Raw genomic sequence first — 24,088 nt, 5'->3', positions numbered from 1 at the left:
ATAACTAAGAAATGAGTTCTAACTCAGAAATTGAATGCCCCTTTCCAGAAAAACGTTGAGTATAATAGTACCTACCTTTCTTGGGAGACCATTCAGAAACCACATGTTGTTATTCAAGAATGGCCTGTGAGATTCTTATTAACTTCCACTCTGACCCTACATGATTTATCAACATCTTCCTTTCAACTATATCCAATATTCTGTTCAAGATAAGTATTGGTAAGTGCAACGTTATCCATCTTAGTACACTCCAGGGACTGTGTCAGCTTCCAGTTAGCCCTGCTGTAATTTGACTGGATTTTCTTACTCTTACCTCTCTCCACTCCACTGGAAAGTATGAATGGGTGTATTAGGTATGCCATGTGCAAAAACATTTAAGAGGAGAATCTTTAGAGAATGATGCTAAAGAAGATAATCTGGCATTAATAGTATTTCTCAAGGCATAGAGAACCACTACTTTATATATTCTTTCAACTGTACAATTCTATCATAGCGTCTGGCTTAATTACCCTGATATCAGTAATTTAAATATTAAAAATGAGATTTAAACCTTACTGGATCTTTATAATGACTTCATGAATACTCTCAATCATGTAAAACAGAAAATAAATCGATTTAAAAATATTTTTATTTCACAACAAAAAAATCTACAAAGGTTTCATAGGAACTTAAAATCGAATGTAATGTAAGGAGAACTTTTTTCTTTCAAAGTCTTACTAAAAACAAAACAAATCAAAACTTACTTCCCATCTTATATCCTTTATCTTATTAAGATTATACTCTCATTAGGCAAATTCAGAAACATAGGAACTTCATCCTAGATTTATCCTCTTGGTCCCTTTCTACAATCATTAACTCAACATGTTCTCACCATCTCAAACATCTCTCTTCTTGGTCCCTTCTCTCCATCTGTATTGCCCTTGCCCTAATTCTCTCACTCCTTCTCATTTGGATGAACTGTGCATGTATTATTTTCCTTATCTCTCTTTCTCTACGCTTACCTTTCTCTAATGCATCCTCGTGTGTCATCTCCAGAATGATCTCTCCAACACAGATATTTAGTCAACTACAAAATGAAAATTTAATTAAAAAAAAAATCAGAGAAGAAAACCTAAATTCTTTTGAATACTCTACTAGATTCTGCTTAGAAGGAAACTTACACAAGCTGGGTACCTCACTGATACCTCCAATTTTCCCTTTCTGAATTACTTAGTGTTGCCAGACTCTGTCAGACTTCCTCATGCTTTCACACCTGATATTTCTTGCATCTGTCATGCCTGCTGCTGATTGTCACCCAAGTGCCTATTCATCCTGTCAGTCTTAGCTCCAGGCTCCCCTGCTTTTAAAATACATCTTGGATTCTCCCAGGTAACTGCCAGCAACCTGCGTTAAGTTCTTCCTGCATCTGGTACGTAACTTTATTACAGCAAGGATACATTGCATTGTAATTTTTGGTTAGCATGGAAATACATTCTTTAAAATCCTGAAGGCAGGGACCAATTTTCCTCCTATGTTTGCATGCTAAGTACCTAATACAGAGTTTGAATTTAGTATATTATGTAGAATACAGGAATTTGTCAAATAATCTCCTCTGTGAATGCAAGGATAGATAAATACATTATGAGTTTCCCCAAGTGTGATTAAGATTAAATAATTTTTTATCTACAACCACATCATAAACCCTAGGTCTGAAAATTATTTGGCTTTTGGGGAAGGCAAACTATATAGGTGCTTATATTGTCACATAGTTTGCCAATAGTGATAAACAGGGTAATAGGAGAATCATACCCCATTGGTTACCAGACAAATGTCAGCTGGAAAATCTTGTCTATTAGAATGTAGGAATCCTAAATCCAGATGTTTACACTTGTTTTTTATTTTCCTAAGTTGTTAGGTGAACGATAAGTTACTCATCTCTGTTGTTCCCTACAAGGAATAGGATAAGTATCAATTTTAAAACCAGATTTTGATTATAGCAAGCAGGGGGATTGTGAACTTACTGATTAGATAACATAGATTTAGGTGGTTCCAGGGGTGCAGGAAGTCAGCATAACCTTGTACATCACTATATTAGTTTTGTCAACAAATATAAAAGTTGAATTTTCTTATTCAAAACAGCAAATTTGACAAACATTTTAATATAAAGTGACAACGTCAGCTTACTTTGACTCAAAAATTTCTCACATGACAAATTGCTTCTTTTAGTAATTGCTATTTAATGATCCTCCTGAGATACTATATTTATACACATATAGAAGAAATATCGTTAAATAATTTATTCCTGGGTCTTTCCTGATTCAGAAAATATTTTGAAAAGTTTTTTACATTCCACTCAATGTAAAAACTAACATTAAATTTATTTTTGAAAAAATGTCACGTATCTCTAATATATGCCTAAAGTGTACCAAAAAGTATATACATAAGAATGTGATTATAACCAACATTAAAATAATATGATGAATGCCTGAGCAGTAGTGTGAATAAGATGAAATTGAATACTAAAGTTTTATGAAAGCTTTCAAGGTTCAAACAGAGATGCTGGCATGATGCAGTGGTGTGTACAAGTGATTCTCCCAACTTATTCTCAGTTGGTTTATGGAGTTAGGGAGCCCCTTCCTTGTCCCCGCCCTTGCCACTTTCACCCATGCTCACCCTTTGATTCTCCAGCCGGTGTTTCTAGTGGACAATTTAAAGGAAATATATACTTCCCTTCCAATGCTCCTTTGGAGTGATATGAAGTGTGCTGGGAGACAAGAAGGCTTAGGAGAGAGGCTTGTCTCCTGGGAAGGGGGAGGGAATCTGTGGACAGCTCACCATCTTCTCGGAAGCAGTACAGAGAGAGATTCTCCTGACTCTTTGCTGCTTTTCCCTGTCCCTGCTCCAAGGCGCCCACCACTTTCCCCCTGAAGTGTTTCTGCTTTTGGTAGGACCAAGAAGAGGGAGAGAAGAGATGTATTTTTATTTTTTAAAGGTGAGTTATTATACATATATTTTATATGTAATAAACCAAAGATGATTTCTTATACATATTTTATTATACAAAGTTGACTTTAAATAGTTGTGTACAACGCGTGATGGTCAGATCAGGACAGTTAGCTTATTCATCATTACAACACTTAATCATTCTTTGTGTCTGTTAACCAATTTCTCATTAACTCCCCTCCATCTCCCCCACTGCTCCCCCTTTCCACCTTTAGTAACCAGTTTTTATCTCTCCTAAAAATTCAATGCATTATTGTGATTGTCCTTTCTTTTTTCTTCTGTCTATTGTTTATTTGCTTATTTATGTATTCAACTCTCACTTATGAGTGAGGAATTTAAATTTTAATCAAGTTTGGAGTTTTGATCATTATTTTATTTGAACATAACAGTTACTTGAATAAATCTTTTGGAGTAATGTAACTGGGGACCTTTATAAAATCAGACAATGACAGGAAGAGTTACAGGTCCTGCCTGAGATTTCATCCAGAAAAGGAAAAAAATAAAATAAAATAAACCTCATTGAAAGGGTTTGCAAGAACAGTGGAAGAAAAAAAAAATAAATTGCTTTATTGTTGCATCATATGAGTCTTAATGTATGTGGTGTTCCAGTCTTAAGTGTGTGGCTTATAGCATCTTTACAACAAGAAAGAAGGGAATTTGTTTTTAACCCTACTTTATACAAATTCATTGCACATGGAGCAAATTGGGCCTGATTTACATATGATAATAATTTCGAGCACTGGTTTTAAATATGGATAAACTCTTTCCTATTGTACATAGAATATGCTAATGTGGTACATTTTATTCTTCTAGACCTTCAGTGAGGTAAATTTTAAGATAAATATGTTTTCTGAATCTGTGTTTTAGTTTATATTTACAATATTTTTAAATGCAAAATTTCATCTTTGTCTAAGATGTTTATGTTTCTGGAATATGGGAATTTAGGGGTTATTTCCATTAAAATTGTATTATATTCATCCATAATTTACAGGACTGTTGTGAACCTCAAATGAGATAATAATGCACATTACAACCCTTTGGCAACTTTAAAAAATGTTGGATATTATATATACTATAATTATTACTTAAGTACTAACAATTACTCTATATTTATGACACAAAATATTTTTAACTTGCCTTTTTAGCATAAGGAATACCAAGATGTAAAGTTATAAAAGCACCAATGTATTAGATTATATTACTTCTATTTAAAATTTTAAAAGCTATTTTATTATTGCTTTTATATTTGAATAAATATAGAAAAAAAATTTTGATCATATCCCAAAGACCTGTATTATAAACTTATTGCTTGGCATTTTAAATTTGAATATTTTATAATAATTTATAATGGTCTGTTATAAAATAGTGCGTCAGTATATGACAAACCCATAGCACACATAGAAAGGCACATAGGACACATTATATGACGAAAATGTCAACAAGTCAGTCTTTCTGATTACCTCCTCCCTTCCCCGGAGTTAGCCAGTTTTGTGTGACTGAACCTGTACTCGTGCATAACTCATTTTATACAATAGGATCACTCTAAACACACCATTCTATAATTTGACCTTTATTATTTTTCTTAAAAATTTTTTTAAATTGACATGTATTGATTATACATATTTATAGGGTGCTGACATATATTTCAGTCCATGTACACAATGTGTGATCAAATCAGAATGATTATCATATTCATCATGGCAAAAATTTGTCATTTCTTTGTAATGAGAACATCTGAACTTCTTTCTTCTAGCCATTTGAGAGCATACAATAAATTATTGTTAATTATAGATGCCTAGCACTTCTGTAGACCACCTGCATTTATTTTTCCTATCTAGTTAAATGTGATTTTGTATCCATTTACCAACCTCTCCCTACTATCTCCCTTCTTTCTCTCCTTCTTAGCCTCTAGTAACTACAATTCTACTCCCTACTTCTATAAACTCAAGTTTTTTTTATAGCTTTCACATATGAGTGAGAACATGCAGTATTTATCTTTCTGTCCCTGATTTATTTCACTTAACATAATGTCTTCCAGGTTCATCTATGTTGCTGCCTTGCTGTAAATTACAGGATTTCTTTCTTTTTTATGGCTGGGAAGTTTTTCACTATGTAAATATACCACAGTTTTTTTAATCCATTCATCTGTTGATGGACATTTAGGTTGATTCCATCTCTTGGCTATTGTGAATAGTGCTGTGATGAACATGGGAGTGCAGGTGTCTTTGATATATTGATTTCATTTCCTTCAGGTATATATCTGGTAGTGGGATAGCTTGGTCATAGGGTAGATCTATTTTTAGTTCTCTGAAGAACCTCCATATTGCTTTCCATAGTGGCTCCACCAATTTACCTTCCCATCAGCAATATACTAGAGTAAAACTCTGCATCCTTGCCAACATTTGTTATTTTCTGTCTTGTTGGTAATAGGCATTCTAACTGGCGTGAGATGATGTCTCATGGTGGTTCTAATTTCCATTTTCCTGATGATTAGTTATATTGAGCATTTTTTAATGTTCCTGTTGGCCATTTGTGTGTTTTCTTTTGAGAAATGTCTGTTCTGGTCCTTTGCCCATTTTTTAATTGGTTTATTTGATTTTTACTTTGTTGTTGGCCTATAGGAAGGCTATTGATTTTTGTGAGTTGACTTTGTTTTCTGTCACTTTACTGAATTCATTTATTAATTCTAGCAGTTTCTTTGATGTAGTCTTTAGGGTTTTCTATGCATAGAATCATGTCATCTGCAAATAGGACAGTTTGACTTATTCTTTTTGATTTGGATGCCCTTTATTGCTTTCTTTAGCCTATTACAGAGGCTGGAACTTCTAGTACAGTGTTAAATAAGAGTGGGTTATGTGGGCATCCCTGTCTTGTTCCAGATCTTAGAGGAAAAGACTCTATTTTTTGTCCATTCAGTATGATGTCAGCTATGGGTTTGTTGTATATGGACTTTATTGTGTACATTCCTTCTATACATAACTTGTTGAGTGCTTTTATCATGAAGGGGTGTTGGATTTTTATCAAACGCCTTCTCTGTGTCTATTGAAATGATTGTATTATTTTTCCTTCATTCTACTGACGTGATGTATCATGTTTATAGATTTGCATACATCGAATCATCCTTGCATCCCTGAGATGAATCCCACTTGATCATGATGGATGATCTTTTTAATGTGTTGCTGGATTCTGCTTGCCGTTTGCTAGTATTTTGTTGAGGATCATTGCATCTGTGTTCACTAGGGATATTGCTCTGTAGTTTGCTATTTTTATTGTGTCTTTTGCCAGTTTGGGTATGAGGGTAATGCTGGCCGCATACAATGAGTTTGGAAGTATTCACTCTTCACATTTTTGGAAGAATTGCTATTGGTTCTTCTTTAAATGTTTGATGGAATTTGGCAGTGAAGACATCTGTTCCTGGGGTTTTCTTTTTTGGAAGAGTTTTTATTACCACTTCAATCTCATTACTCATTATTGGTCTGTTTAGGTTTTCTAGTTCTTCATGATTCAACCTTGGTAAGTTTTATGTGACCAGGAATTTAACCATTTCTTCTAGGTATTCCATTTTGTTTGCATGTAATTGTTCAAAGTAGTCTCTTATGATCCTGTGTTTCTATTGTATCAGTTGTAATGTTCCCCTTTTCATTTCTAATTTTATTTATTTGAGTCTTCTCTCTTCTTCCTTTGTTAGTCTAGCTAAAGGTTATCAATTTTGTTAATCTTTTCAAAAAACCAACTCTTCGTTTCATTGATCTTTTGCATTTTTTAAAATCTCTAATTCATTTATTTCCACTTTGATGTTTGTTCTTTCTTTCCTTCCACTGGTTTTGGGTTGAGTTTGTTCTTGTTTGTTCAGGTGTAGTATCAGGTTGTTTATCTGTAGTCTTTCTTCTTTTTTGATGTAGGCATTTATTGCTGTAGACTTCTCTCTTAGAACTGCTTTTGGTGTTTTGCACAGGTTCTGGTATGTTGTGTTTTCATTTTAATTTGTCTCCAGGAATTTTTTAATTTCCTTCTTGATTTCTGCTTTGACCCATTCATTGTTTAGGAGCATATTGTTTTAATTTTCATGTATTCATACAGTTTCTGGTTTCCCTTTTGTTGTTGATTTCTAATTTTATTCCATTGTGGTCAGATAATTCAGTTGATATGATTTCAATTTTTAAAAATTTGTTGGGACTTGTTTTGTGTCCTAACAAATGGTCTAATCTAGAGAATGTTCTATGTGCTGCTGAGAAGAATGTGCATTTTGTAGGTGTTGAATGAAATGTTCTATAAATATCCATTAGGTCAAGTTGGCCTGTAGTAGAGATTAATTCTGATGTTTCCTGGTCAATTTTCTGTCTGGATGATCTGTCCTTTGCTAAAAGTGGGGTTTTTATGTCCCCAACTATTACTGTGTTGGAACCAATCTCTCCCGTCAGGTCTAATAGTAATTGCTTTATATGGCTGGGTGGTCCAGAGTTGGGTGCATATATATTTAGAATTGTTATACTCTCTTTTTGAATTGATCCCTATATCATTTTATAATGGCCTTCCTTGACTTTTTTCTTTTACTTTCCTTGGCTCGAAGTCTATTTTTTCTGATATAAGTCCTAGAGCAGTTTAATATTTAGATGAGTCCTGTGATGGTCTATTGTTCCTTCTGTTCCTTCTAGTGTTGGCATAAGTTATCAATATTGTAAATCTATAAATAATTCCTGCATTAGATTTTCACTTAAAAGTGCTCATATTCAAAACACTTCTTTTTTACTACATGAAATGATTTTTAAGAATTTATCTAGAGAAATAAACATGGGAGACTAGGATTATAGAGAGAATCCTAAAAGATAATTAAAACACAGGACTAAAATATAAAAATTGACAGATCAAGAGATTAGGACACAAAGTGCATGAGCAGACCATGTTTATATCATAATTTGTGATAAATGTGGCATTTTAAGTCAGTAGAAATTTATGGACAATATAATAATTGATATTAAAACTATATCTAAAATATATCACTACTTGCATCAGAATTAATTCTGTATGAATTTTCATGTATAAAATAAACAGTGAACATGCTAAGAAAAAGATATTCTATTTTTTGAGTGGTGAGAATCATTTTAAGAAGAATGTAAAACCAAAAACTTGTAAAGAAAAAATATCACAAACATGACAATAAAATGGATATATAGTTAATAAAACATGCTAGAAACCAAGAAACAGAGAAGCAAACTCCAAAAATATTTCTAACACATAAATGATTTTCAAGGAACATGAATAAATTGAATTTCCTATAGTACCAAATGGAGTCATCATTTTGAGATGGTCATTGTTCTTTAGCCATTTTTATGCTACATTTTGATGCTATCATTTTGAAACCAGGGATGATTTGTTAGAGCCACTATTAACATTTTTATCAGAAATCACTGATTTAATTTTTTTCTAAAATATGGAGGTCTTTATTTCCTTTGATATTAAAATTAACGTGTGCTCACTATAAGTGATTAAATAACAGCTTTAAAAATGAAAGTTATAAATATTCATTATCTGGAAATAGTCATTTTCAATATGTTTGTTAAACATCTTTCTAGTTTCTTTTGTTTCTTTTTCCCCCATCTCCCTCCATCCTTCCCTGCCTCAGTTTCTTCCTTCCTTTCTTCTTTCCTCTCTACCTTCTAAAACAAAGATGCAATCATACAGTACAGGCTTTTGGGAACTTCTTTTTCCCACCTAGTATAATTTAGACACATCTAAAAGCCAACTACATAATTATTTTTCATTTCTGCAGAGTATTTTTTTGTTGTATTGAGAAAGACTATGTAACTAAATACTGTTGAAGAGCATTAAGCTAATGCAATTTTGCACTACTGTAAACAACTCAGCTGAGTACTTCCTTGTACATTTACCACTTACAACATGTGTAATTATTTCTTTTGATTAAATTTTCAGAAGTGACATTTAGAAGCCAGAGTATCTGCATGTTAATAATTGTGATGCCTAAGATCTGGTGCTGGGGTATTGTTACTTTTACTATCATTTTTTATTAACCTTTTTTATTATCAAGTTTTTATTTGCCAATCTAATTTTTTTAAAAAAATCTTATTTAATTTAATTTGAACTTATTGGATTATTATTGATTACTTCTCATTTATTTCAGTGATTATATATTTTTTAAATGACTTCCTAATGATTTTCTGTTCATTTCATCCTCCATCCCACCCTCTCCATCTCCCCCCCCCCTTTTTTTGGCCTTTTCTATTTACCTTTGAAGATTTCTTGCAAAATTTCTTTTCCGATGTACTGAAATATTTCTCCCATTTGCAATATATCCTTCGACTGTTTGTTTATGGTGTCATATAATCTGAAATATCTTCCTTAATTATATTTGGCTTGATTTTATATTTTAGAAAATTTTTTCTCAACCTTGAGTGTAAGGAATAGTCACCCAGACATTTCTCTGGTACCTTTAAAAACCATCATACATGTAGTTTCAGTGAGATGCCCAGAGAGAATATCTTCTTATGGGAGCACATGTCTCAACTGGTATCTTATTTCTTCCCAAATATGCTTTACACTTCCTTCTTAAAGTGGAACAAGTAGGTCACGTAAAGAGTATAACAGCAAAGTAAGTAGTGCATTTCCAATGAATTTGGAGATATTGAGTAGGATGCAAGGAGGCATTAGGGGAGGCATTGGTTTTATAGCTCTAGAGAGTGTTCTGAAATTCATGTTGAAGTTTCAGATCACAGCTTATTGCTCTGGGCAACAGAATTTGAACTGAAGTTGCTGCAAAAGCAGTAACCCCAGTAAACAAAGACTAAAGAAGTTAGCATAAGTATCCCAGTATCCATGACCACTGAATAGAAAGAACAAGAAAATACCTAAGTGTGCACATAAAGTAGGGTGATAATACAGAGAATGATGTAAAAATGGGGTGGGGGATGGTCAGGAAAAGAAAAATGTTGATGGGCCTGTGACCAGGTGTTGCCCATACTGGAGAATGGCAGAAAATTGAATATATGAGATGGGAGACAGATGAGTTGCATGTTCAGACCCTTCTTGAGTGACTGGATGGGAAAGCTCTATGGGTAGTTACTTTGGCTAGTCATTGAATAGCAGCAAATACATTTATTGTTTTCTGTTTTTAGGTCTCAACATCTTTCCTTATGTTGATCCAATACTTTTTCAGGACCCACTTTTCATTTGAATTATACCTGGTATTTAGCAAAATCCATTAAGAATTTAGGATCCATCATAGGAGAAACACCTGGTCAGCCAATAGCAGTAGATGCAACTCTAATGACAGCATGTATTTGCTACTAGACATTTCTTTTGTACAGGGTGGTACAAAAGCTACACATCACAGCCATCATACTGTTGCACATTACTAATTCGCTTTATCTCTGTTAATAAAATCTTAGCTATGAATAAGTTAGTCTTTGGTGGTTAGCCTAAGGAATCAGAGGCCTCTTGCCCCCAGTCTACTCAGTCACATTAAGAAAACTTGGCAATTTCACTAAAGTAATAGAATTTTCAAAGTTGTCAATACAGAAACATTTCTGTAACACTTGGGCATTGACTATAAATACATGGTAACAGTAATAAAATAGGGTAATGTATGTATAGGATATGTCTAAATACAATGACTAAGTGTCTAGCAAAGCATTGATTCGGTATGTTTTAAAATGTTTATTTAATTTTTTTTCCTTACAACCAAAATATCATGCTGTAGTCTAGCCAAATTTACATCAATCAATTAGTAAGTGATTAGAAAGTACCAGCAGTATCCTCAGAGTTATGTTAAGAACCAAAGGAGATTTTAAAAACAGATTTCAAATAAGTAGCTTTTTTTCAACAAACTTGAAGGTTAGTTGGAGAGAAGAGATGATTATGATGGGAGAGGCATCATTCTATTGTGGTGAAGAAGGCGGACTCTGGAATTCAAATGCCTACATTAAGCTGTGTGGCTTTGAATAAATTGTTTAATTTCTCTATGCCTTAGTGTTTTCATCTGTGAAACCGGAATAATAATATACCCTATAGGGTCGCTGTGAGTATTAAATATGTTTAATTTTGTAACATGCTTAGAATGTGCCTGGCACATACATGCTAAGTTAGTGAGTGAAATAATTTGAAAATAATTTGAAATGTGAAATAATTGAAAATCAATACTAAGTGATGAGATATAAACACTGTATGTTATTAGCAACAACAATAGTAGTAAGAACCACTAAAGATTGAAGGCTAATTTTGTGTTTCACATTTCACTGAACACTGTACAGATATTATCTGATTGGCCTTTCAGAAGTATCCAGTGAGAGACGTCCTATTATCTTCATTTTACTGGTAAGACAATGAGCCTTTGAGAGTTAAAATAGTTTAACTGGTAGAGACGGGATTTAAACCATGTGTTTTCTTATTTTAGGAATATCAGTGAAAAGTAGAAAAATCGAAAAGTCCTTCCTGCCTCCCTCCCTTCCTTCTTTCCTCCCTTCCTTCCATTCCTTAATATATGTTTGTTGAGTATTAATGCCACAGGCACAATTTAAGGTGTTGGCGATATAACAAGGACAGGTAAATGAATGAAGTGGAGACTAGAGACTAGACTATGTTTCCCCAAAAGAAATATAAGCAAATAATTGAATGCACACAAAAAGAGAGATTATATAGTAGCAACACAGTTTCAGGCTATGACTCAGGTACGCCAAATGGTAAGTTTTTTTTTCCCCAATAGAAATGTTTCTGTTCCACTTGATGGGAGAAAACAAAGAACATAGTCTTAGTGTCTATTTAGCCAGTTTATGTAAACTCAGGTAATTTGAGATATATAAAAAAAAAAAGAAAAAAAAAAAACTAATTCAGGATTTTCCCCAGTCCTGTAACTTCTCAGAGACATTTTCCCTCCATGTATCTTCCATGCCATCTTATTCAGGGGGAGTGGGAGGCTTCCAGTTACTGGTGCTGGCATCTGTCCCATTGGTTTGAGAACCCTCCCACCTGAATCATTCTCCAGCTGCATAGATGTCTCCACTCCTACCAAGTCATCTCTTTATAGCATTGCCAGTCATGGATAGGCCCACCAGTTTCTACTATCATATCCTTGACACTATCGGCCAAGGATACAGAGGGAGGTGGCAGTTGGTTGCTACTCACGTCCTATGAGAGCATGGCACAGGGGTCTCCTGACACTGCCTTGAGTCATTTCTTTTCATGGAAAAAACCAGTCTCCTCAAACATATCTGTGGGATCAGTCCACCCCTCAAGTGCACATGCATTCTGGAACTAGGTGGGATGGGAGTCAGTGACCCTTCAAGCCACTAACTCTTTGAGTCTTCTCCTATCTTGCCAACCCATGAAAGTCCAGTTTTAGGTGTCTGGTGAAATCATTTACTAATCAATTACTTATGTACCTTTGCCTAAAATCATACCAGGAACTTGGCTCTTGATGCTTTAAAGACCTAGGCTCCTGCAACTTAAAAACTAAAGACTTTGCTAAAGGGTTAATTTTTAAAAAACTGATACAAAAGCTAAATCTTGATTCCTTCTTTCTCTCTTCATTTCTGCAGTAGTGATAATTACCTGGGTGAGGGCAATGTGCCTTCTGGTTCTTTTTTCTCTGTTTCTCTCTTTCCATTTCTCCTGTGTTTCTACTTCTCTCTCACACACATATACGTATATATACATATCTATATATTCTAAATGGGTAAAACTGAATGCTATACAGTATCCTAATTCAAAGAATCTTATGTTTGATTACAGGAATCACAGGAAGGACTTAGGCAACACTTAGCGTTGTGTGAAATCTTTCACTATAAAGAGGTGCCAATTATCAAGAATTTATAAACTTCATTAAGCTTCATATTCATTCTCACAATTGACAAATCTTATGGAGATATTTATAGTATGTTCTTCATAGATTTTACTGGCTATTTTCTCACATTTTTTATTCTAATTCTGTAAAGTATGCCCTGCAGATTTTGCTTGCTTAGTCACTACAGTGGAAAGAAAGGTCAACCAAAGAATAAGATATAGTGTTCCAGCCTCTAGACCTGGAAAAAATAGAGTAAAGTAGAACCAAAGACTTTTCAGAAAGAAAATTTATCTTACATTTTTATATATTTTCTATTCATTTCTATCATCTTGCTTTCAAGTTCCCTAGAATTCAGCACCAGCAAATTAGACATTTCTACCCAATTTGCAATCCTGACATCTGATAATGCTCTTAGCAATAGTGCTTTTTTCTGTGTATATAAATGTATTAAAAGAGACAGATGCAAAGTGTTTCAAAAAGGGGACTTCAATAAATTGGATCACTGCCAACTTGTCCAGGTTCTATAGAAATGTACCTTTCCGTAGCTTAATTTAATCACCAATTTTCTAGGTTAATTTAGCCATAAGCGGTAAACTGCTAAACAGATTAGTCTAAGATCACATTTGAATTTAAATGTTAGAATTACATTTGAGTCTATCATTGCTTTATCCCAAATCCCGCTGTTCTGCTTCAACCCTAATTTCCTCCATTTACTCCGGAATCCTGCAGAGCTCAAACTAAGTTTTATAATATCAATGCTTTGTTAAAAGTCTTGGACAATCAGTAAGAATCTCATTGTGGTGGAAACACACATGGGGTGAAGTGTTGGGTTGCCCTCCCTCTTATTTATGGTAGTCTAATGGTGATGGAGCAGTCATCTCAGTGTAATTTTATATCTCAAATCTATTAATGTTACCCACACGTATAATAAAAAAGACAGGAAGTTTTACTTAAATGTCTTGGGAAGGGTAATTGATTAGTGTGCTCACCAGACACAGAATATCTATAATTTTCTTAAATATCCTCTCTTCCAATGGTTGAAATGCTGCTAGGAAGCATAGGAAGAATTGTTGAGTGTAGTGTTAATTTTAGAGCAACTTTACTCTGAAATGGTGATTTAGACATGGCTGTTGGCAGAATTATTACAGAAATGTTCTATAAATATATAATTTCTGAAAATGCAATTACCCATAGAAAATGTACAAAGTAGAAATTCTGCATAGGTTGCTGCTTTTGCTGAGATATGGTAGCAATTTCACACAACTGTGGAATGTGGCTTGTTACTTGCCTATCTGGTCTTATTTTAGTAACTTCTATTTTTCATTCCTTTAACCCCCAAAATTCAAAGGCAAAACCTTATAAAGTGTCACAGAATACACATCCAAAAAATGTTTTTTGAAAGGTATAATTTTGAGCTTTCTAGTGGTAAAGAAACTGCAGGTAATTTAAAAAAATATATTCATTAAGAAGTTCATTTTACATATTCATCGAGCTCTTTATTTGTTCTGTTGATTCTGGGTAAGAAGGTATGGGTCATTTTGACATAGAACAATTTGTTAATGGATCAATCAATGAAAATTTTGCAGGTGAAATGAAAGTTAACTTTAGTTATTTTCTCAACTTCTTTTAACTTCTCTGCCTTTATCTGGAGATATAGAAAGAGACAAAGAAATTTTGCAGAGCCACAGAAATAAATATTATTTTATCTTTAGAACATAATGAACCTTGTCCTAAGGGAATCTTCCTGTTTTATCTTGAAACCTCTTATTGCCATTTCCATACATTCCAGAAATTTGTGCACACTTGTCAACTAGGGAATTTGGGAAAATGGTTAATTTATACATATCATCTTTCCAATCAATTCCGTGTCAATTGCACACACACATTTTGAATTAAAAGTAAAGGTAATGATATTTTAACCAGAAAGATTTCTATAATGGGCAGTGAAATTTATATAAATAAAATGAGAAGACTTGCCAGACATGTAGTATTTCCATGAGGAAAGAAAAAAAGGGAGGTTGCAGAGTCACCTGTGAACCAACACAGCTTTGGTAATTTCTTCTTTCTCATATGTGCTCATCTGGACTTCAAACTTGCTTCTAGAAGAGAACTGATATTGTTTTATTCACAGTTATTTTACGTGCTTGTTTATCTCTTCTAGTCCATAGGAAAGAAGTTTACAGAGAAGGAAGCACATTTACTCATGTTTAAAAACAAACAAACAAACAAATAAATAAATAAATGTATGAATGTAATTAGTTTGCTAAGGAGAGAAGAAGCCTTGCTTGGACAAGCATTTACAGAGGTGACTTCTATGAAACAAAGTGGGCTTAGGTGGGTGCTGTAGATACAATTTACCAGGAAGCAAAGTGAGATGGAGTTTACGGAGCAAAGTGCTTAGTTAAGGGGAGCCTTTAGGATCAACACCTGTGAAAGACAGGGGATGAAGCAGGAATGGGCAGAAGGAGGAGTCGAGAATGCAACTCCAGCCATGGCCTCAGCCAACCCTTTGGAGAGATCTGTAACTAGAATGACCTTTCAGAGTTATAGGCCAAATTGGTCAGGACTTTCTCCACCTGTACTGAAGAGTCATTGGATGTGAGGTACTCTGGGAAGGGGCATGCCCTTGGAAAGTTTGCAGGCTCTGGCAATTGAAATCTATCTGCTGTCAGCACTCCTTGCAGCTGGCACAAGTCCTTCAATGATGGAGATGTGAGCGGGGCATTACAGCATCCACCATAGTGGGATGAGACTAGGTTATAAAGGCAAGGTTACAAGTCAGAAAAAAAGGGCTTAGGGCCGGCCCGGTGGCACACTGCTACGGTGGGCCACTTGGGAGTGCGGCGGCGCTCCCGCCGAGGGTTCGGATCCCACATACAGACCGGTTCCCACTCACTGGCTGAGCGAGGTGTGGGTGCAACACCGAGGGTTGCGATCCCGTTGCCAGTCCTGGTCTGGTACGGGCGCGACACTGAGGGTTGCGATCCGTTGCCGGACACGAACAAAAAAAAGACAAAAAAAAAAAAAAAAGGAAAGAAAAAAAGGGCTTAAGGAAAGTAAAATTATGAATAGTGAATATGTGTCTTTTTTAAAGTACAATATCTCTTTTTCCTAGTTTTTAAAAAATTATTTATTTTTGCTTTTTGGCTGCAAAACAAGTCTTAATACATTTAAAATGACTAAAATCATAGAAAATACATTCTCTGACCACAATAACAGAAGAAAATTCAGAAAATTCACAAATGTGTGGAAATTAAACAATGCTCTCCTAAATAAACAATAGGTAAAAGAAATATGAGGGAAATTAGAGAGCATTTGAGATAAAAATCAAAGTGCCACATATCAAAATGTATAAGATTCAGGGATCATGCAGTGCTTAGAGGAAAATTTACACTTGTAAACACCTGTATTAAAATGCTGCACTTTTTTAAGGTATTAATCTCTGTAAATTTCCTCTTTCATAACTTGTATTTTTTTCCATTTCATTATGTTGTCTAACTGATTTTCTCCTATCTCAGTGAGTTTCCATAAGATTGTTGCCCAGAGTTCTTTTTCAGTCATTTCAAGGGTTTCCTGCTCTGTAGGGTCTGGTATTTGAGAATTACTGTACTCTTTTGGTGGTGTCATTTTTTCTTGGGTTTTCTTATTTCTAGTATTTCTATGTTGTTGTCTCATCATCTGATAGAGCAGTTGCTTCTTCTATGGTAGCTATGGCTAATGCTGTGGTGTCTGCCACTTTAGCAGAAGCCGTGGCTGTGGCAGTGGCTGTGGTGGGTGACCAATGTGGAAGTGGTGTTTTCCATGTGCTCCTGAGGATGCTGCCCTCAGCTTCTGCTTTAGGACCCTGGGTGTGCTCTCTTATCTGCATCCAGGCAGAAGGGACTGCCCTTGGCTCCTATAATAATATTTTGACATTCACTCCATTAGCAGTATGCAGGTTGCATTGGATGAGATGGAAAGATCAAACACAAGACACAAGGGAGCCAGTTTAGAAAGCCATTTGAGTGATTCCATCATGAGACAATGGGCTCTGACAAACTAGCAGCCATGGGAATGGCAGTGCATTGAACTTGATGCCCAAATGGTTTGAGGGGTTAGGGAGGCCTTCCTACCAACTTTTGAGCCTGTCTTATGTGCCAGCTACTTTGTTTATATTTTGTACTTAATATCCTCAATAAAGTAGACATTCTTATCATTTTATTTTACAGTAGAATAAACAGATCCTCTGAGAGGTTAAATGGATCACTGAAGTCTTCCCTGCTAGCAAGTGAGGAAGGCCAGGGCTGTCTGATTGTAGACTGTGCATTTTCCCATCATATCACATACTTCTCTGTCAGTCTGTCAGGTAATAAGCCATAGCACACATTTCATCTTGGAAGCATAAGTTTATGAGAGAAGGGGATGGAACTGCTATGTCAAAAGAAAGTGAGAGGAGAACAAGCTGATTTGCAATGGTGAAGAGCAAGAATTTCTAAGAAGGTACAAAAGTTTATCAGCTTACAGAGTAAGAATCGACAGCTAACTTATCAAATCTTACTATGTGCTGGCATTGTGCTTTAGGGAACATATACATTAGCCTTCATGAGAACTCTATAGGGAAGCTATCATAATCTTCATTTTACAGATGAGAAAGCTGGATTATAGAGAATCTGAATGAACTGCTTGAAGTCAAACAGCTACTTAATGGTGTAGCTGGATCTTTAAGCCAGGATGGTCTGACTTCAAAGCCCATGATCTTCATCACCAAGCATCACACCTTCTTATTAAAAAATGCTGCTTAATCAATGGAGGATGTTTTGTTGTTAATTTATTTAAACCAATTGCTAATTCACATACTCACTTTTTGAATTTAATAACTTACTAACTTCCTTTGATAACTTACTTTTTATTAATCCATGTCTGGCTAGTTATTTTGTGAAATGGGCCCTTTCAGATTGCCAAAATTTCTTCCTGTAGAATCTAAATTTATATTTAAGTTGTTTATAATCAGTCAGATTGTGACCTGCTATATTAGTTTCCTAGGACTGCTATAACAAAGTACCACAACCTAGGTGGCTTTAAATAACAGAAATTAATTTTCTCTCTGTTCTGAAATCAAGAAGTTAGCAGGGCCATCATACCTCTGAAATGTGTAGGGGAATTCTTACTTGCCCCTTTCTAGCTTCTGGGGATTTGTTAGCAAAACTTGGTGTTTCTTGGCTGTATGTGCATCACTTCAATCCTGTCTTCACGTAGCTGTCTTATAATGATACCAGTTATATTGGATTAGGAGCCAACCCTATTCCAGTATGATCTCATCTTAGCTAATTATATCTGTACCAATCCTATTTCCAAATAAGATCACACTATGAGATACTAGTGAGTAGGACTTCAACATATCTTTTTTGGGGGGACACATAATTAAATCCATAATAATTGTGTACATAAAATCAAACTTTGTGGCCCAAACCACTTTGTGTTTGTTGTGATGTCTATAAAAAAAGTAGAGAAAGGTTTGCTGAAAGCTAGGCATATTTCATATACAGCATTCTCTTCAAGTATTTAATCTACCTGAAAATATTAGATTTGGATAGAAAGCAAATTATTCGTAATGGGTCAGAATCGAACACTCTTATGTCCTTTCTATGTATGGAATTTCAACTTATATCATCGGGCAGACTTCTGTGGGAAGCAAATAACTTTACTGATATTGCTTATTTTTTTTTTTTTTTTATTTCCAGTGAGTTGCAGTTTCCTTTTCTCACTTAGATAAGTTCTCCTAGAACACAGAGTCAAAGCTGGTAGGGTAGACTTGGGAAATTTATTCCTCCTAATGTGCTTTATTCTAATTATAGTTTTTATTACCTATATTGTAAATGAGATAAACTAAAAACACATTGCCAGACTAATTTTTCTTTTAGCTTTTGTAGTTTACTCTCCTTCCATATGCATTAGTTGTAAGAATTTCTTAGTTGTAGATATCAAAGAATTTTATTATTTTATTTGCCTCAAGGAACATGAGAGCCAAGGTTTTATGGTTATTAAATTGGTCTGAGGGCAGGCATCCCTGAAGTCAGATGCTATGATTCACGATCTGTATTTAGATATCATTAGATCACATACAAATTATGTGATTGCTCGTACATCTTTAACATGGAAGGAAAAATCCTTAATTGCCAGATGTAATTATTATCTATTTCCAGCTTTCAGCCTTACTGACCTTTTTGTACATTTTACCACTTCTTTCTTCCTCAAAATGTTTTCTTCTAATATTTACCACACAACTCTCTTATGCTTTATACACGAAAGCTCCTTCTTAGCCTCCTCTGCTAACTTCTTTTCTGCTATCTACCTCCAGGCACTTGTATTTATTTGAAGACGTTATCTGTTTTGCCCTTGATATATTGTATGCACCGCAAAAGTGTTACGTATCTATATACCAGTGTTGCCCAAATTTACTTCCCTAGCTCTGACATCACTAAGACTTTGGCCTCAGTGACTTCCTGGACATCTTCTAGGTGTTTATAGGCCTTTTTGAATATAAAATGCAACAAATTCATTATCTTTTCCACAAAAGTGTTTAGATAGTGAAGGGGACCTCACCCCCTTTCTCAATTTCTTCTTCCATATAGTTTTGCAATTTCTCCCATGAAACACAGAGTGTACTTCCTCATCCTTGGATTCTGGGCTTGGGAATTAGGATTACTTTCTTCAGCTAATGGGATGTTAAAAGCAAAGGTTTTTGCAGTATCTAGGGACTGAAATGTGCTTGTGTGATTGGACCTGTTCTCCTGTACCTTTGCTATTTATTGCCATGAAAATACCAGCTTGCTGGTCCAAGGAGGCTGTAAAATTCATTCAGTCCACAGACCTATGTTTGAAGTGGAGCTACCCGTGTGAGCCCAACCAAACTCAATAGGTCCACTGACATATGAGGGAGCCCAGCTGACAAAAGCAGAGGTACTACAGTCAATTAAACTCTTGTTTTGGTATGCTATTGACTTTTGTGGTTATTATACAGCAAAAGTTATCTGATGAAAAAAATGGCACTTGAAGTAGAGTGCTGGTAAAGTAAAAAACTAAAATATGTGGCATTAATTTTAGGACTGAGTGGTGAGTAATAAGGAAGCTAAAATAGGAGGCTTAGAAAATGGTAGTGTGTATGACGTAGTCGTGAAATATTTGTGAAAACTTCCATGTGGTTGTCTGGAAGGTTGACATAGAATTTAATTAATTTGTGGACTTGGGCAAGGCGGGTTACAGGCAGACTGCAGAGAGAGCAATCTAATTCCTTTTAGTTTGATTGAATAAGGTAATAAAAAAGAAACATGAAACAGAAGAGAATTATCCCATTAGTAAACAAAATGAAGAAATAATAGAGAACATCCAAAATATGCTGGGTTTGCAGGTATCCCTTTGACATGACGATTTCCATTCCTATGTTCATTGCAGCTCTATTTACAATAGCCAAAATATGGAACCAACAATATAATTTGTTGAAATTTCAGAAGGACAGAACAAACTTAAGGATACTAGAGATGATGGGAGGGAGGAAGGAGGTTTGGAGAGTGATAGGTCAGGTAAAGGGCATAAAGAAAAATCATAATTTGTAATAATGAATTTGCTGATAATAAATAGTAAAAAATTTTAAAAAATGTACTGGGTTGTAAAATTCTTTGAAAAATTCTTCAGCCTCTCTAATCTTGCCAGAAAATAAAATAATATCAAATTAAGATACAATCTTGGGGCAAAGATTAAATCAAGGGTCTTTGAGATGTAGCTTAGGCATATAGATCAAATCAAGGAAGTGGTTTTCTGTGCTTTGTTAAGATGTTTGAAAGAATTAAGGTAGAGCCTTAGGGTTCAAAAGGGCTTCTAGGCAGCATGGTCCTACAGAATCCTGGTTGACCAATAGTACTTAAAGCACCAAAAAAATTCTGGCTTCCATAGGTAGAGTTGATAGGAATAGAGTATGTAATAACACTCACAAATTTGTGACTTTTGTAAATGTAGTTTATTGAAATCAAGCACACAAAACCCTCAGGGAGTTTTGGAGACCTGGCTAGAGCACCACTGGCCAGGAGTATAAGGGACCGAAGTTATTTAATATCTAAAATAACTTCAGGGTCTCAGTTTTGCAGGCAATAAATTAGGATAAGAAAGCTGCTTAGCTGCCACAGGGACATATTCTCAAACACCCTCTTTAAGATTGGACAAAGATGATGCAAAAAGTGAGTTATTCCCCAGGGTATTCAGATAAAAACCATGGGGAGTTCTAGACTGAGAATTACTCCCAGGAATTAGAACAGGGACCTAATCAAGGAAGATTTCTTACCTCCAGAGGAGGGAGACATAGCCAGGCTTGTGGCAGGAATTCTGAGTTGCTGTCGAAGAGTGACTTTTATGTTCTTCCCTTTCTTGCCCTTTTCAAATGGGCATGTTTATTGGGAATTATCACATCTCAGTTCCATAAATTGTATGACATATGTGTGAGGTCAAAAAATTTACCTGTTTGTTTATCTTTCTCTCTTGCTCTTTTAAATTCATACGTCTCTAGATTGAGAGGATACATGTCCATGCTTGATAAAAATCTCAAGATCCCAGACTTTGAGCCTGATCTATGCTTAAGTAAGACTTTTAGAGATTTTTGGGTAGGGGGTGGTGAGTATATTTTGCATGTGGGAGAAAAATGTGCTATTATAGCCAGAAGATTATTTCTTACCTTCTACTTTATGGAAGAAACACAGAAGTTCGTGGGCTTCTTTAAGCTCTGAATGCAGTCTATTCCATTTTTGACAATATCGTTCCAACCAATTTACCCAGTGACATGGGAGGCTGAAATCTTTCAGTAGGGCTTTGAAGCAGGTCCAATATATGATACAAGTAGCGCTGTCACTTGGGGCATAGACTTAGTCAACTCTTCTGTGTTTGCGGTGGAAAAGATGCCATAGGAAAATTACAATATATATCCTTTTTTCCAGATGAAGAACCCATGCCATCTGAAGCACCATTCAAAAAGCATTTCTCATAGTTCTCCTAAGCTGTGATAATAATGGAGCATCTAACCATGAGACATTATGTGTCTATGTAGCCAGAGATGCCCATCATGAGTGCACTCTGTAAGACCAATCAAGTGAAAGTTTAGGCAGGCTCAGTAACATCCATTGCAATATGGGAGTGACATATCTTAGAGAGGTATAAGCAGTGTAAAAGGCACAAGCAAGTTGTATTAACAGGTGACCCAGACACCACCTGTGATCATCCACCACATTTATGTTACTGCCTATTCTCATCTTATACCTATGCCCAAGTGGAGTGGATTCTCTTACAATGATCTGAAAGAGAAGGAAAAAGCCAGGGATGGTTCATGGATTGGTCAGTTTGGCATATAGGTGCCAGCTGAAAATGAACTGCTAATGCACGGCAAGCACACTCAGAGGTGGCCCCAACATTGCTGAAGGAAAATCTGCACCTGGGGACGTTCTCCTTATTATGCACCCGGTCATCAACATAGTACGGAAAGAGAAATGGTCTAAGGCAAGAATGCCAGTGAATTCACAGGCAGTAGTGAATTGCCAGGCACATTAGTTGGGGTTCTGGTGCATAAAGTTTGAAAGATCACGTGGATGAATACATGAGAGTGGGCATAAAATGTGAAGGTTTTTGTATCACTTATTCACACCTTCCAGAATAGATCCATCATTAGAGAAGCACTAAACAACCAAGTAGAGACAATTACACAGCCAATTGACATCAGTCAACTCTACCATTGGCCAGTCATTGAGGGTGAATTAGGCAAATGAATGTGGTAGTTATGGTGACAAGGATGAGGTCTATACCCAGTAATAGAGATCAAGGGTGAACCCTTGATAGGGCAACATGCCTTGAGAAGGCCAATTTGGTGGTAATTGATTCTCTTAACAGCTTCCATCTTTCTAATTCCTCTTGATTGAGATTGACACATATTCTAAGGACGCATATCACTTTGCTGCCCATAGTGCCTCTGCTAGCACCACGTTTGAGGAGTTACAGAGAATTTAATCTCCTGACACTGAATACTGCACATCACATCAGAGTAAAAGACTGACTTCACAACAGGTAAGTACAGCAATGAGCAGAAGACCAGTGGGTCCATTGGTCTATCACATACCACACCACCCGCGAACTGCCAACCTGATAAAACAGTGAAGTGGTCTTTAAACACGCTGCTGAGGCACCAGTTTGTGATGATACCCTAAGAGGAAACAGTTTCATCCTTCAGGATGAATTATGTATTCTAAATAAATGAACAGTGTTAGTCTACCAGAGTCCAAAACCAAAGAATAGAAGTAGCGTATCAATATTTTTTAAAAGAACTCCTTATATTAGTCCATTCCTGTTGCTTATAACGAAATACTTGGAACTGGATAATTTATAAAGAAAATGAAATTTGTTGCTTACAGTTTCTGAGGCTGGGAAGTCCAAAGTCCATCTGGTGGTGGCAACAGTGACCCAGGGGTCTCACATTGAAAGATGGTGGAAGCAGAGAGAGCGAGACAGACTCTCCTCCTCTTTTAAAGCCCTCAGAACCACACCCCTGACCACCATTTTTAATCCATTCACTACTGCATGGTCCTACAATCCAATCACCTCTTCGAGACTCCACCTTTCAATTACCATAATAGGATTTCCCACCCTGTTAACAGTCATAGTGGGGGCTAAGTTTCTAATATGCAAAAAGTGGGGGATACAATTCAAGCTTCAATGAGTTTTGGGGGGACATAATTCAATCCACTACACACCTACAAATTAGTAATAAATCAGAAAACCCTCTGAAAAAGAGAGTGGTTTTATTTCTAAAATTTAGAGAAGTTTTATTTTTTATAGAGGGTTAGGCTGAATTGAAAATGGCTTCCACAGACCTCTGTCTACTGGTCCTCATGACTTTGTGTTACACCTGCCTCTTGTGTACAGACTGGATCTAGTGACTTCCCTCATAAACGGAACATGGAAAACATTACAGGATGCTACTTCCAAGATAAATGAAAGAAGATAGTGACTTGTTCCTATCTCGACTCTCTTCTCCTGTGCTTGCTCACTCGGAAGGAAGCCTGCTGCCATATTGTGAGCTGCAGCGTGGAGACGCCCACGTGGCAAGGGACCAAAGGAGAACTTCAATTAAAAATTCGTAGGAACTGAATCCTGGATATCATCTTACTTCAGATGTTTCTACCACTTTGGAAAAATTCTATTTATTTTGTTCCATCCACACTACATTAACTATCAGTTGTGTTCATCACATTTTAACTATATTTAACATATGTTCAGAAGATTAAAAAACTATTATAATAAACA

The 24,088-nt window shown here is 35.6% G+C and overlaps 1 long non-coding RNA gene across 1 annotated transcript; it reads left to right on the top strand.

The window, feature by feature from the left end:
* Positions 1-2,907: 2,907 nt before the first annotated feature.
* LOC103604136 lies at positions 2,908-23,849 on the top strand. Its single transcript, XR_551688.1, has 4 exons — positions 2,908-2,971; positions 21,312-21,382; positions 22,753-22,852; positions 23,708-23,849. It is a non-coding gene; the product is annotated as an uncharacterized LOC103604136 (long non-coding RNA).
* Positions 23,850-24,088: the final 239 nt, after the last annotated feature.

The sequence above is a fragment of the Galeopterus variegatus genome, unplaced genomic scaffold, assembly GCF_000696425.1.
Source record: "Galeopterus variegatus unplaced genomic scaffold, G_variegatus-3.0.2 Scaffold4994, whole genome shotgun sequence".
Taxonomy (NCBI): domain Eukaryota; kingdom Metazoa; phylum Chordata; class Mammalia; order Dermoptera; family Cynocephalidae; genus Galeopterus; species Galeopterus variegatus.
The sequence above is the reverse complement of the archived record's forward strand: the minus strand, read 5'-3'. Positions and strand labels throughout refer to the sequence as shown.